The sequence below is a fragment of the Hippocampus guttulatus genome, chromosome 12 (assembly GCF_054856545.1).
Source record: "Hippocampus guttulatus isolate MCC_2025c chromosome 12, RoL_Hgut_1.0, whole genome shotgun sequence".
Classification (NCBI taxonomy): Eukaryota; Metazoa; Chordata; class Actinopteri; order Syngnathiformes; family Syngnathidae; genus Hippocampus; species Hippocampus guttulatus.
In genome coordinates, this window is record NC_141272.1 from 15,246,053 (window position 1) to 15,262,364 (window position 16,312).

A 16,312-nucleotide genomic window follows, 5' to 3' on the forward strand; every position below is an offset into this window, starting at 1 on the left:
CTATCTTATACCTGTCAACTCATACGGTTTAGCCATAGTTCATACGGATTTTGTGGTGAATCTTACGTATATGGCCGTATCGCACAAATCATACGTATTCTGAAAATTTCCGGGGTTTTTTTTTCACCAACTCCAAATGATTTGGAGTTGGGGAAAAAAGTAACGCAGGAATACAACTCTGAACACAGTAATGCCACTAAGTAGAATGACGATTAGACATTAACCAGACATTGTATTATGGAGATCTACAATAAATATCATTGAAAATTTCGTGGTTTTTTTTCTGCGGTTATTTTGACATATAAAATGCTTTGGTATGTTATACGGATTTTTTGCTCTTTATAAGGGTTTTTTTGGTAGTTTATACAGGTTGGCGCTCCAAAAAGTTGACAGGTATGCTATCTATCTATCTATCTATCTATCTATCTATCTATCTATCTATCTATCTATCTATCTATAGCACTGTACTGAAATAAAGAGGATCTCATCTTATTTACTCAGTGTGAAATTGTGGCCTGTTTAGTTATGCAATTGTAGCTTTTGCCATGTTGTTGTAGAAGAGCATTCAGTTGTTTTGCCTGTCAATATATGTCCCTGGCATCCATATGTGAACAAAGACAACTAAGCAACAAAACAACAAAAAAAGTGGTTCTTCACACATGCTTTGGTCGTATTCCAGATGCCTCCAGGCGTGGGGATGTTGCTCAAGAAGTTTCCTGCCATCTGAGCGCAGCAAGTGGCCTCCAGCCTCTACACATGTCGGAGTGAAGGGGACAAACAAAGTGCAGGTGTGCATCCACATGAACACATGCGCACAGACTTTTTACAAAAGGTTTGGGAAATTGTGCTTTAAGATGAAATGTCAGGATTAACCTAAAATGCACTCATTTGGTCCTCTAAACATTTTAAAGCATGCCCAGTTGTTCAATATTTCAGTGCTTTTTTTTGCACACATTGTTGCTGTTCCCTATAATGTGTAGCCGAGAGAAGGTCAAATTTAGTTCGCCCCTAAGGATCATAGTCCACTGTAGGTTCATCTTGAAATTTCACCTGAAAAGCCAGTGTCCCTAATGTCATATACGCACGCCCATAATTGGCATGTGATGCTCTGTCGCCTTAAAATAAGTCACTTGCCAGAAACATAACGCAACTTAAAGCACGCCATAACTACACTGGACAGACTAATGAGAGTGGCGCCCGGGAAGAAAAACGCGACTTTTGATTTAAATGTTTGTGGCTTTCTTCGCTAATGAGGAGACTATGAGGAGTTTCATAAATTACTGTGACATGGAGGAGTATGGCCCAGTCGGCTCTCCTTGCTCTGACTCACAAAGCACATCCCAGAGTCAAGAGTAAGAGCCTCGGCAGTCAGGTGAGTCACTCCTGGTGACCCCCCGGTGAACACTCACTAACCCTACAGTGTGAGTTCACTAACTTTCCCTTAAGCCAGAAGAGCGATGACTCGTGTCTCCCTTCGAGTCATACAACAAGAGGTAGCAAAAGTACTCTCACTCTGTGCTTCAGTAGAGGTAAAAAACGTACAGACTCTGAAGTATACTTACCGGTATGTATAAGTTCAATTACAGCGAAACTTCAATTTAATGGAGTATATGGGGTCAGCGATCATCCGTTAGAGCTGATTGTTACATCGAAGTATATGTTGTGTGGCCTAAAAGCATCTAATACAGTACAAAATTATTGTTTTATATATTTTATATATATTTTTTGTAGCCTAAACGTGTCCATTACAATACAAAGTTATTGTGTGTGTGTGTGTGTGTGTGTATCGCTCTCTATCTCTCTATGTATATATAAACCTGTTAAGTTCTAAAGTTTACCTCGTTGGTGTTTGGCGGGGGAGGGGGTGTGAGTGTAACGCCTTGGATTTGGTTGGTTGAGCCGTGATGTTAGCACACTTCCCTTTTTAAACTCCATTACGACTGGATTCTGCAGAATAAAGTGTTCACAAACACACACACACACACGAACTGTGTACTGCACCCAAAAAAAATACATGCTCAAAAAACCCATTCACAATACATTCCAGATAAAACAACAGATCGATATACACGTGATCTCTTTGAGCTGAGTCGCGACGATGGTGCTATGCTAATGTCTATGATTTCAATTACATTTGATGGGACTCTCTCTTTCCCCTGCTAACCTGTCCGCCCATAAGGACGCCAGTGACCTGGATTGAGAATGTGCAGTACTGTACTCTGTCTGCGAAATGACGGTTTCTGTTGGTGGCGCCATAGTGCTGTTTACTGCCATTGTGGCAGATTGCGGCCAATGAGGGCCAATTCTGGAACTATTCGACTTTGAAAGCTTACTGGGACGTCTTGACACTGTCTATTTTCTGTCTGTTGAATCCAGGGTCTGTTGGTTCCAGGTCCGTTAAATTGAGATTCGATGTAAATCCATTCTGATTCTTTGTGCACAAGAACCTCTTTTATTTAACTTACATTATATTCATCCGGATTAACAGCATTTCACTTCATTTCAAGAGGAAAATTGGATTTGACACACCAGTAGTTTGAGTTTCATGCTTGGTCACGGGACAAATTATGGTACTGTTGTATTAGTACTTCCAACCACTGCATGCAGTGGAGCATGTCTCCTGTCTCTTTACTAGTAGGTGGAAAAAAATAGACTAAAGTGGGACCGGAGCTGACGTCAACGCCGCATGCGAGAGTAGAGACGCAGACAGTGAGTGGGAGAGACGGTGTGGGAGGGAATCTGGCAAGCCGGGTAGCGGAGGAGGAAGATTGCTGTCCTCTTGGGCGCTCGATGCTCCAACATGGTGCCTCTGGGGGGTCCTGATAAAGTTAAACAAACATAAAAGGAGCAAGCAAACACAGAGACAGATGAAGGTCGCCGGAACGTGAGTGACATTCCTGGGCCGCGGGCCAGTGAAGGATGAGGCCTTTAGATTGAAGGCGGTATACATTACATAGTCCTGGGGTCCGTTTCACAAAGCAGGTTCAACAAACTCTGTGTCTAATCCTGAACCCTAAATTGATCTATTCTGAGATAGGAAAATCAGAGTTTCGGGGCCAGAACAGCTGTTTTGAATCAGTGTAATCAACTGGGAGTGTCTTTCCCTGGAATTAAGCGCGCGCACCACAACTATGAAAAGCTATCATCGATGGATCTTCGATTTGACGAATCACCATGGCAACGGGGAAGAGGAGGGCTGCGTTTTTTATCTAACTCAAACTGGAATATTAATGCGCTCATACGGCAAGTTTGAACACATCTTCAGGAAGAAGTGCAACATCCTAACGAGAGGGAGACAGCGTGGGAGAACTTTGCCGCTTGGGGCAATGCGTAACTTTCAACGTTGTCCATTGCAGGCTCATAAAATATAACAAAGGGAAAACTGCTTGAATGCAAGCCTATTAATTAGTTTCATTTAGGTGCAACACCGCGGAGGCACACTTGGCAATAGCTGAAGATGAAATATTAAGACATTGTGAGGCCTAACACACACATATTTGTGTGTGTTAGGCCTTATAAAACACACTTTTCTGACCACTCTGCATACAGCTGCCTTACTAAAGTGCTCAGCATCTCGGACATTGTACAAAAAACATCTCCCTTTTTGAAACGGAAAACTCAAGAGTTTCCCTCATTTCAGGATTAACAGACCATGAGTTTTTACTAAACCTGATTCGTGAAACGGACCTCGATGCGGACCTCGTCATTATAATTGTGCAGCAAGGAAAACCACAGCCAAATAGTGTTTGCTCTTGAATCCCCTTGGGGCTGTTTTTCAGAGGCTTCCTCTCTTGAGCTGAAAGATAAGATGAGTTTGCCAAAGTTTACATACTTTAAGGATCCCAACTTATCTTATCGCTGGTTATGCAATCGTAAATATTTTAGCCAACAGCGGTTATCAACACTTGCGTGTGTTACCGTCTCGTATTCAACTTTCTCACTGAAACATTCAAGATACGTCGTACTTATATAAACCATCGTCACTGAACATTTCCTAGTTTATGACTAACTCACCTTGATAACTAAAGTTATTTAGTTAGTTGGTCTGTTAGTTTAAGATACACATTGTAGGGTGTCCCAAAAGTCACAAGAGTCATCTATCACCATTTCGCAGTTTACGTTTTGCAAATTATTTTTAAATTTTTTTAATTGCACTTTCATTGTGGATTATTTGATATTTTCCTGTGATTATTTTTCCACACAGACGGTTACTGCGCACTCACGTATCAATAAAGGGTTCTCGCAGATCCTCAGAAAGTCTCGAACGGCATTACATTCATGAATCTACTACTCTAATTTGAAGGTGTTTTTTGACCAGATTTTCCAGAGATCAATTCACACAAAAACGCGACTCAAAACGACCTTTTTTTCCCACCTGACACGGAATAAACAAATAAATAATATACATAAATCTTGTCATGCTGCTACTTAAAGGGCACATATGGAAAGTTGACTTTTTCAGGTCTTGTCTGCAGATTGGCTCTTTGGGGTGCCTTGATCCAACCATCAAGCATGAAATTTAAACAAATCTTTTCAAATCAGCCCTAACCCAGTTGAATTTGAGCAAGAGATGGACGGGGGGTACACCCTGTACGGGTCACAGGCCAATCGCTGTATAAACAAACAAAAATCACATTTCATGATATTGTTTACAATAGGCAATTTGGACCAAAAATGAGTGGAAACTGTGCATTTGTTTTGTATTATTTTTGTTTCTATTTTTGTCTTTGTTTGATCAGTATTTTGAATACTGAAAACACACGTTTGAAAGAATGTCTCAGAATGGAATTTTCTTTTTTTAAATTTGGAAAAAATAGACTTCATGTTCAAGTAAGTTAAGAATGTTTATGATTAATATTTTCACAATTTAGGAAGTGTGTCATTTCCTGTGTAGTTTTGTAGACGCACATGTTGACTCAGGAACAGTTCATCAGTAATTTTTCTGGAAATCCCATCTCACCACGATAGCTACCGAATAATAAACTGAATACCTGCCTAACATTTTAATGATGTCAGCTATTATTGTTGAGTCTTCTTTCCCCATGTCCTTGTCTCTCCTCTGATCAAATAGGTCACCAGTGAGACCTCAACTTCAGCGGTATGCAGGGGTTGCACTTTTAATGTAAACCATGTGGGGGTTTTTTTTCCTCCAGTGGGCAGGACTTCAGAAACTAAATTTAACATAAATTAGGAAGAGGGTTTATCGTCTCTTGCGCCACCCTTCCCAGTGTGCTATTTCCCCCTTCTATCTCACTGGGCTCAGACGTTGGGTTCCTGGAGAAGTCTGCATTTTTAGGTCCCTTTTGAGTCATAAATGAATCCATGCAGCCAACCTTCCTGTTGATCAGTAAATCAACATATTGAGGTGACACATTGCACACTGAACCACAGGGAAGGCAGAGCACGGAAATTTCATGTAAGAGGAAAAAGAAATGCGGCGCATTACCTACCCAAGGAGTCTGTTATGCTGCCCTTTTTTTTTTACCTTTCCACATTAAAATCAGTTTTTTAAAGCCAGTTAAAGAAAGAAACAGTTGATTTCACTCCCAGTCTTTATGAGGGGATGTTGTAAGTAATAAGAATTATTAAAAAAGGGGCAGCGTATAAAAATTAAATGACCAATTTAAATATATAGTTTTTAAGATTCTGGGACAGGGGTTAGGGGGTGCGGTTCCCGGGGTGCAACAGTGCGCCAAATATCACTGTTGCAATAAAATTTAAGGTCATGATTTGGTTCACATGGGGCACATCAAGGTAACAGGAGTGCCTAATTATTTATTTCATTTCATAAAATTCTACCAAAAATAAGATTCTAAAATAATGAAAATAGTTGTACATGTTAAACTGTATTGTATGTTACTTTATAAAAAAAAAAAAATATATATATATATATATATATATCCATCCATCCATTTTCCAAACCGCTTGATCCTCACTAGGGTCGCGGGGGGTGCTGGAGCCTATCCCAGCCATCTCCGGGCAGTAGGCGGGGGACACCCTGAATCAGTTGCCAGCCAATCGCAGGGCACACAGAGACGAACAACCATCCACGGCCACACTCACACCGAGGGACAATTTAGAGCGCCCAATCAGCCTGCCATACATGTTTTTGGAATGTGGGAGGAAACCGGAGCACCCAGAGAAAACCCACGCAGGCCCGGGGAGAACATGCAAACTCCACACAGGAAGGTATCGAACCCGGTACCTCTGCACTGTGAAGCCGACGTGCTAACCACTGGACTACCGGGTCTCTCTCTCTCTCTCTCTCTCTCTCTCTCTCTCTCTCTCTCTCTCTCTCTCTCTCTCTCTCTCTCTCTCTCTCTCTCTCTCTCTCTCTCTCTCTCTCTCTCTCTCTCTCTCTCTCTCTCTCTCTCTCTCTCTCTCTCTCTCTCTCTCTCTCTCTCTCTCTCTCTCTCTCTCTCTCTCTCTCTCTCTCTCTCTCTATATATATATATATATATATAGGGCGGCCCGGTAGTATATATGTATATATACATATATATATATATATTTTTTTATATGCGATTTATCCATTATGTATTTATATTGCACTTAATTGAACGGTGTTTGTTTATTTTTTCTTCTTCTTTCTGCCTACATTCTTGCTGCTGGAGGCTGTAAATTTCCCCAGTGTGGGACAAATAAAGGATATCTTATATATATATATATATGCATACACACATACATATACTGTATGGTGAAAGATGATTTGAGATCATGGAACAACAAATTAAAGTTGTATCTCCACAAACTGTCATCCCAAAACATGATCATTTCATTCTTAAGTCAATTAACATCATTATCCGTATTAATATTTGGCTTGTAGGTTCATAATTTTGAAGAACTCATATAGGTGAATTTTCAAAGATGCGGTGGATTACTGTATTCACTTTTGCACAGCTGCCTTCTTCTTACACTTCTGTTACAACATGTGAAGACGGTACAGAACGCGCCCACCCCTCACTGCCTCTTTGTGTGTCAGTGCTGTTCACCCAGAACAGAGATCCGGGAAAAATTGTAAAATTATATGTCGTGTGAAAGGGGTTTTTGAGTCACAGCCAGCCCTCTCCACACAGCGCGGCCTTGTTAAAAAGAAAGGTAGAAAATGGCAGATAATTAAAACAAATAAAAAGTAATAGCTCAGGGAAGTGAAAGCGGCCCAGATTCCTCATAAATTAAATTAGGATGGAAAACAATCCTGCCGAATGAGCTCAGCCGCAAGCCTGAGCCTGTGGTTATTAGCATAATCAGCCACTTTGTATTTCCAACCATTTTCATTTTACATTTGATTTTTAGTGCGTGTATGTCATCTCTCAGGATTTTTTTTTCTTTCCCTCGCCTCCTCCTTCCCCTTCTCCTCCTCTCTTCCTTCCCGGTCACATTCTCACAGACCTCGTGCTACTGCTTCACTCCATCTCGTTCTCATCGCGAGCTTTTCGTGTATGCACGAGGACGCAACATCTGATGCACACCCCAAACAGGAAATGAGAAACTGAAGCAACAACTAAGCATCGGACAGAGCACATATGTACGAAGAAACTTGTTTTTTTTTCCTGAGTAGGAATGAGGGAAGGAGGCATATAAACCCTCCAATCACCCTAAAAAATGCTGGGTTGTTTTCCCAAACCACTTGCTGGGTAGCTGTGGATTTAGAGCAGATTGAGTGATTTTTACCCAAGGTTGGTTTTGCAGATCGGGTTGAATGTTGGATTTGGGCAGGCTGAAGCTGGTTGCTGTTTTGTGTACTCAAGTATAAGTAAACCCTGTGACCTAAAAGCTCAAAAGCCTCACTGATGATTGCTGTGACACATTGATGAGTTTCTTGCATCCGTCACCATGGAGCCGTGCTTTTTGCGAGGGGTTGTTGAAACAGCTCACTTGGACTCAGACAGGACGGTTGTATGTTTGCTTGCCACCGTGCTGCATAGTCGTACCAAAGTGCCAGACGGCCTTCAGTTAGCAGCAGAGCTCATAAAACAAGCGAGAATCCCCCGGGATTACCGTTCAAAGCGACAGTGGCGCGCCGGCGGGGCCTCCGCCAGGCTTTCATCTGCCCGTGCGGTCGGCGTTTTCACACCAGGGGCGACGACGTGTTGTTGCAGTGCGTTTGCTTTACTCCCACTGGGTTTGAGCACTGCACACATGAGTTAAGCTTTCCCACAGAGAGGACCCCCCTTATCATGCATGAGTCAGGGGATGTGGCGACACAACACTACTGTACCAGATTTTTCGGACTATAAATCACGCTGTTTTCCATAATTTGGCTGGTCTGGCGACTTATACTCATGACTTGTATACATTAAAATTTGAGCTCAGTCTGGCAGCCAAAATCCCAGTTTCGTAATTGTGTTGGCTTTCTGTGTATTATCGCCACCCTAACCTGATGGCAATATTTGCCAACCCTTTGAAGAAAGTGAAAGAAGAAATGGAAACAGAAGAAGCGTAATCATGGCACAGAATGTGTTTCTAGTTTAGCAAGCATTTACAGCAACAAAAGGCGCTATAACTGGCCAGGATTCTACCTTTGGCCACAATGCGATGTGGGATTCTAGTCAAGGTAAGTCATTTTAAACTAAAAACAAAAACGTTTCCGTAGTTAGAAGCAGACGTTTTGTCCAACCGGAATCCGTTTGCTGCTGTCACACAGGGTGCGTTTGGAAATTCAGTCTGACGTCCTAACACCACTCTGAGAGCGTGTGTGTGTGTGTTCGAAGAGGCAGAGTGCGCTCCTCTCCCATTCATTTCTCAATGCACTGTACTGCATGATATATAGCAATCGGCAGATCGTGCTTTAACTCCTTGCATCTGTCTTGCCTGACACACTGGCCTCCAGCACTCCTTTTTTGGGGCACTCTGAAACACTGAACGGCACGATTGAACAACACTGCGTTTCCTAATGGTCGGAGTGAAGCAGGGCATGCTCAGAGCGTGTTTCAGAATGCACCCACGATATGGGTATGTGATTTTGGGTCTGAGTTCAAGCTTGACTGTTCTAGGTCTTGGTTTTGTAAAATAAATTTCTCCCAAACATGTGACTTATACTCCTGAACAATTTGGGGTTTTTTTCTTCATCAGGATGCATTTTTTGACAGTAGTTGCACAGGGGGTCCCAAACTTTGCAAAAATATAAGATCCATCCATCCGCCCATCCATTTTCTAATCCGCTCATCCTGATGAGGGTCATGGGCATGCTGGAGCCTATCCCAGGCCTCTTCAGGCAGTCCCCATATGGAGGTATGCACTTAAAAAAAAATGTTATCGCACAATTTATTACAAATTATTCTGCTGACCCTGACAGGTTTCAGCTCTCTGACCTCCAGTGAGCCACAGATCCCAGTTTGAGAGCCACTCAGTTTGGGTACTTGCATGATTTTTCAGTTACTTTCACCAAAACAAGTGCAGAATATCACAGTTTGTCATTTAAGTTCCTGTTAAATCAACTAAATACTGTTTGCCACAACGAGAGACTCGAGCCACCAGCTATTGTAACTCACGAGCTAACCGGGGCTGCTCTGGGCCAACGGACAGACAGTAGTTTCATCTGCCGTGTCATGTTCTTGCTTAGTGCTGTGTCGGTGTGTGGGTCCACATAACACAAACACTTCAGGGAAAGTCAACCATTGGCACAGGTTTTTACATTTTGTGAAGAAGAAAATAGAGTATGTTTTTTTAAACAAATGTTCGTATGCCATGTGAATGTCAGCTGTGAGGTTCAAATGCAGCTTCTGAAAATATCCAGTTTCACATTGACAAACCATCCAGGATGTTGTGGTGGGGGTGTTTCCTCTTCCTGTTGCTGTTACTGTTGGACTTTCCTGTCAGTTAGTATTAACTGCTAATAGAGCTTTGGGCGCCTGCCAGACTCTCCTAAAAGATGCTTTTTTTTTCTTCTTAATCTCTAGTGAGTTTGATTCCTCCTAGTTGAAGTATTAGATCATATCCTGTACACTTGGGTGGCCAGCGTGGAGATGAGAGAGCAGGTGAATGAGGAGAACACGTGTTCATCAGATGCAACGTTATTGTCTTCTTGGTCATCTCATTAAATAAGGTTGCTGAAGCTCGTGGGAAAGATGAGCTTTTTGTTGTATTTGTTGTGCGTGTGGCTGCCTAAGACCAGTGGGATGTTCAGACCCCAAGACAAGGGGTGGGCAAAATATGGCTCGCGGCCCGTTCTTTAATCCAGCCCACAAATTTACATGATCAAAAGTCTTGTGACTTTTGTCACTTTAATTTAGCACCCCCCGCCCCCCTCATAATTGGTTTGTTAAAATGTATTTGGGCCATCACAGTAATTCCTTGTAAGCTTCATGCATCTGTCATGACAATATATAGATGTTGTATGAACTGCTGTTGTATGTATGATGTTGAACGTGTGTGTGTGTGTGTGTGTGCGTGTGTGCGTGTGTGCGTGTGTGCGTGTGTATGTGCGCGCGTGTGCCTTTAAAGGGCAGGCCTAACCAATTGAGTGACGTGGAAGTGAGTGAATAAGGATGTACAGTTGGCCGCCCGTTACCTGGATTTAGTGTTAGCCACTGTGAGTGTAAATTGACAGCATCAGTTCAGGTCATCAGCAAGTGAATGAAGAATATGCTCGTGTTTACTGTATTTTCTTGCCATTTGTTCAATTTTAAAAATTTTGTAGAGATGGTTCGTAGTTTAAAAAAAAAAAACAATACTGACAACACTCTAAATTGTGCCTGGATGTGAGTGTGAGCGCGGATAGTTGTTCGTCTCTGTGTTCCCTGTGATTGGCTGGCAACCAATTCAGGGTGTACCCCGCCTCCTGCCGGAAGACAGCTGTGATAGGCTCCAGCACGCCCGTGACCCTCGTTAGGAAAAAGCGGTTCATACATTGGATGGATGGATAGATGGAGTAATACTGATAAAGTCAATTAAATTCATACATTTAACAATCTTGTAACTCTTTTAGTAAATAATTGATTTAATCATAAACGTAATGATAATGTGTACAGTTAAATGCGATAGGAATAAAAAAAAGTTGTTTCAATAATAAATTTGTACAGTTTTCGGGAAGAAGGTCTAACACAATAGGAAAAAAAAATTCTCAAGAAAAAAAACCCCTTAAATTTTCTTCCTCTGGAAAATAGCCAATTGTTGAGCATTAGGCGGTACTTGTGGTGGTCATGTTTGATTGGGGGGCCTTGGAACCTTTCCTAAAAGTTTGAGTTCAACTGTTCTAAAAGTGGTGCTGGCTTAAACTCTCCAAGGTGGTTAAAGTTTCTCATGTTCCTCATGAAGACTCCGTGATCTCACACAAGCGGGGAAACTGCACCAGATGATGTGGATGAGTTCTCATCAGATACCAATGCTGACTGTGTAAACTGAAATGCGGCCACTCCCCCCATTTATTTTGACAACAACGCCAAAGTGCTGCCCGGCGGCGTTACCAAGATGGCTGTCAAACACTGGGCTCGCATTTGTACTAAATGCCAAACATCATCTTGAATTAACTTGACCGCATCGTTAGAGAGATTAGCGTTGATGTTTGATTTAATGCGGGGATGGGCGAGAGTTTGGTCTCTTGGGCCGCATTTGGCTTCGAAAACTCATAGACCAGCCAGACCATTCATAGATGAGGCGGAATGAGAATGAGCTAAATGTACAGTGCCTAAGAAATTTATTAGGCCACCCCCCCCAATCTAAGTTTATGACACAGCTGCCCTAAATTAAGAGCAATTACCCAAATCATTTTTTTTGCGGTTTCATAATACAGATGTTGAAGCTTTTGAATCAAAATGTTTTCCCACTATATAACGAATAATCTGTGATACAAGTATAATTTTAAAAACCTGTCATGTTAGCACAAGAACATCGTTGATTTTGAATGCTCGTGTGATGCTAAATTTAGCATTGACGCTAATAAATCTAAAGGGGTGTTCACACGGCAAGATTTGGTCCGGTGCTATGCCGGGGCTGCCCCAGTAGAGCGTTCACACGTGTAAATTAGCCGGCGTAGCACCGGAAAAAGGCTTACACCGGACCAAATTTGATCCACCTCAGGGAGGTGGTTTAAAAATTTGCTCCGGAGCAAATGCTCGTTTGCGAAGCAGCACCGATGTAAATTTGCACGTGTGAACGCAACTGGGTTAAATTTGCTCCAGAGCAAATGCTTGTGAAGAGTACGTACGGCGAGAATGCGTTGCTTTCGGGCTCTGTCGGACTTCCGTCATGTGTTTAATAATGACACAAGACTTGGCTGGTAACATCTTTCCTTTTGTAGGAGACTGGACTGTCTCGGAGTTGTTAGTGTAGTTTGTTCCTTTGTTGTGTGTTCACAACCCCCCGCCCCCCATATAATTTATTTAGTGATTTCCTCTCTTGATTTTCTGTTGGGCGCATTACGTATTTGCTTTTCTGAGTGTCATTGAAGTCAACGTCGATTTACGTTTTCGGGGGCGGTCACTCTCGAGCAGAAGGCACGGAGACCAAGAAGGAGAAGGACGGACGTGCCTGTACAGTAGTCGCTTGAGTTGTGTATACGTTTTAAAAAGAACCAACACGACAGCTCATTGTTTTCTGTCGTTTTGCTCCGCTGCAGAAACTGCCGTGTGAACGCAAGTGGGGCTGCACTGACGCTGTGCCGGCCGGTGCAGACACGCTCAGCGGCATTGTACGTGTGAACGCTCCACACAATTTGCTGCGGTGCAAAATATATCGCAACAAAATACATCGGTGCAGCGCCGGAGCAAATGTGTGCCGTGTGAACACCCCTCATGACAGTCATTGATGGTACTTGGCTGACCCCCACGCAAGCAGCATGGGTTCAGTTCCTACTTGTTGGCAGTGTGAATGTTGAACTGTGTGTCTCCTGTGTATGTGCCCTGTGATTGGCTAGCAACAAAGCCCTGCCACTTGCCCAAAAAGTCATTTGGGGTAGATTACAGCGCACCTGTGATCCAAATGAGGACAAGCACTACAGAAAATGGATGGATGAAAGTTTTCCCATCATTACTTCACATAAATATACAAATACTGTAGATGGTTTTCTTCCAATGCCCTGCTTTGCTGTATGTCGATATGATTAAAATCATTGGCAAAATGTCAGGATAATCTAATATTGTGAGTTACTATGCTCTTCTCACCACTACTGTCTAGCTACGAAGTGAGTGTTGTGATCGAGAATTTATGGAATGGCGCAAAGCGCAAACACAGACTAAACACTTACTTTCCCCTCGTGGCGCCCCAATCGCAGGAAGTGGGCGTTGAGGGATGACTCAGCGTACTTTGACCTCCATCGCCCATGACAACACCCTGAGACCCCCGCCCTCTCTAATTAGACAACTTTTTTTTTTTTTCACCCCGTATGAGCCTCTCGATGCGCGTCTTCGGAGGAGAGCATGTCCCGGGATTTTGGCTGTGATGACTCATGGTGACGTCCCCCTCCGCCCTGCCTTCTCAGGCACTTTCTCTGGCCGGATGGAGGACGGGGGTACACAGGGTTGCACCCCTAAATGGCGGAGGAGTTTAAAATCTACCAAATTATTTTGAGGGTGATTAACAAATTGTCAAGCAACATTGATCTTTTTTTGTGATTCTGTTCACTTGAATGTTTGCAGTTCGATATCTGCAATATTTGAATAGTTGAATGCTTTGTGTGTATGTATATATATAATATATATGAAAGACATTGAGACACACATATACAACTTCAAAGGGCCGTGTGTCATAAGCGTCGGGACAGGAAGAAGGAATGTGGCTTTCATTTGGGAATTCAGAGCCAGCAGGAAGGAGAGGGGGGAGGAAGGTGAAGTAAACCCCGTCTATTCGCGGTTCGCTATTCAAATATTCACAGATTTATTTCTTTTCCTCTGGAACCTACCGTTAGCTATCTGCTCCAAAACTCACCTACTGGTGTTGTTTGTGCTCTTTCTGAAACACCCTAAGATGCCACAAAATGGCACCAACGCAATGGCTAATAGGAAAGTAATGTTGGTGTCAAGGAAGTATGTTGAAGTGATACACATTGAGTGTTTTAAGTCTATCGACACGTGCTGAAAGAAATAGAAAAAGGATGATAAATTATCATCGATAAATGGTCTCCAACAAAAGATCTTGAGTCAACCTATCACACTCTTAAGAATTTGTTCCAGATATGTGGTCCTTAAAGTCTTCAGAATGCTTCTCCCTGTGTATTGTTTTGCCTGTTACCCCAGTTACCGGTAGGGATGCGACCAAGTTCAGGCTCGTGTCCATACATCATCATTAATCACCGTGAGCCCGATTGTAGGACAGCTGCTCATCCCTTCAGTCAGGTCCCAGTTTTGGCTCTCTTCAGAGTGGAGAAGGGGCAACGGTGAGCCGCGATGAAAAGATGGAAGGAACTGAGGGGCGGGGGAGTGAGAATGTCAGGATCCAGATGTAATTGGTATCTTCTCTTTTTTAGCAAACATTTCTCTCTCAGCCTGAGTGAGTCAGAGCAGTTTGTTTTATAAGCACTCAGGCATACTTTCCCTTTGTACGTTTCTCTTTGAAGAGTTTCTCCTCTGTGTTTTACACCCCGGTGGTCGCTGACAATGATGATGAAGACGGACAAAATCCTTGGACAGGAACATTAAACCCGTATGCGAAGTGTCTCAAAAGTACATCGGTGTGTGGTCTTTGAGTTCTATCTCACCCTCACTGGCGCTCTCTGCCCCTATCGGCTGCCGTGTTTTGCCGTAGTGATAATTCACAATGATCCTGAGTGCGGGTCTTCAAAGAGGCTGCCAAGTTTTTGGCTGCAGATGTTTGAGAGAAAACTCAAAAGAATAGAAATGCGATGAGGCTGTCAAAAAGGCCTCGATAAGCATCTGGAGGTAAACTACAGGTGTGAGCAGAGTGAAGGTAGCGGGGGTGAGGAGGTGGGGGGGGGGTTCAACTAGACAGGTGGATGAGGGACAGCCCTTACTTCTATTGTTAGTCAGCCACATCAAGTACAGAATTAACAATAAACAAAAGCTAAACAAAAAATACGCACACCTGCCACAATATTAGCAACACATGGACATTCTCATGTGAACCAATCCATGAGATGTATGGCTATTCTCCGTCAGTCTTCTCCCGACCATCTGCAAATATTGCTCATCGCTGTTGGCCACAAGATGGCCAACGCTTCGCTACACTTCCTCTGATGGCCGATGCATGGTGTTCACAGGATTGAATGATTAAATCCATCGCTCTCAGCCTCTCAACAATCTCTCAGCGGATTCAAGACAATGGCCCACTGGATTAGCATGCAAGACACTACTTGCGGCTCCTGATTTTGACCAAAAGGCCATTGTCCTTACATTCCATTTAATTCTGATTTCGAATGCAATATTAATCGGAGTACTGTTTTTATCAGCTCTGGCATATACAATGCATTCTTGCTTTAGATCTTTCGGGGGGTTTAGTTCCTCTTTAAGGTACTGTAATGCCCTTCAATGTGGCCAAGGACAGCGCAGTCACAGATTCACCTTCAACTGTTTATTAAAAGGGGCACACAGTCAAACACAGTAAAAAATGAGAACACTCACAAGGGTCTACTGTCGATTACAACTCGCACACAGACGCTCACACGTTGACTAACCGGCCAACCCGACTTTAAGTTACTCTGCCACGCCCCTTAATGGAGCATATCCAACATACAATACCATCGCACGTACGGTAAGTAGGCTTTATAAGATAAGAAAACCTTTATTAGTCTCGCAATGGAGAAATTCCTAATTCACAGCAGCAAAGTAATGAAAGGAAGAAGTAGAACAACAAAATATACGAGCTGCTGGAAAGGCAGCCACTCTCGCGGCGCCATTTTGAACTCAAAATAACAAAAATAACACAACACAACACATAGGACACAGACAGTCGTGCAATCTTCACCACTTTTCTGCATACACTTTTTTGTCTGAAGCAGTTCTAGATGAAAGAGGAGAGGATCAAAGTGTCCTTTCACCAGTGGATCAGAGACGTCATGCTGAAAATGTGCACACGTCTGCTACAAGCTAAGTTTTGAAAGCAAACACGAAGCTGTAGCGTCCATTGACGAAAAGAGATTAGTTCACTTCTCCTGACCCACGTAATCCGCTTCAAACTCCAAGCCGCGACTCCCAGTTCCAAATCCGCATCGGCGCTCCGCGCTAACGCTCCTTTCTTCTCATCGTCGGCTCCTCAAGCCTTACATCCATCCAGCCGCAGACCGTTCAACAGCACCGATCTCTCCGCTGAACAAAGCGGGGCTGTGAAAAATGCTGCCCATTCCAGGCGCAAGACACAAGCGCCCCGGGACTGTCCAGCAACGACAGTCAAGTGGCGCCGACATTCCTCCTAGTCAAAA

The 16,312-nt window shown here is 43.1% G+C and overlaps 1 protein-coding gene across 1 annotated transcript in view; it reads left to right on the plus strand.

The window, feature by feature from the left end:
• LOC147197596 (cyclin-dependent kinase-like 1) overlaps positions 1 to 16,312 on the plus strand; it is a 43,907-nt gene that overhangs the window by 647 nt on the left and 26,948 nt on the right. The window contains exon 2 of the mRNA XM_086125534.1: positions 680 to 788. The gene's annotated coding sequence lies outside the window, so the exon portion shown is untranslated. The remainder of the gene's footprint in view (positions 1 to 679; positions 789 to 16,312) is intronic.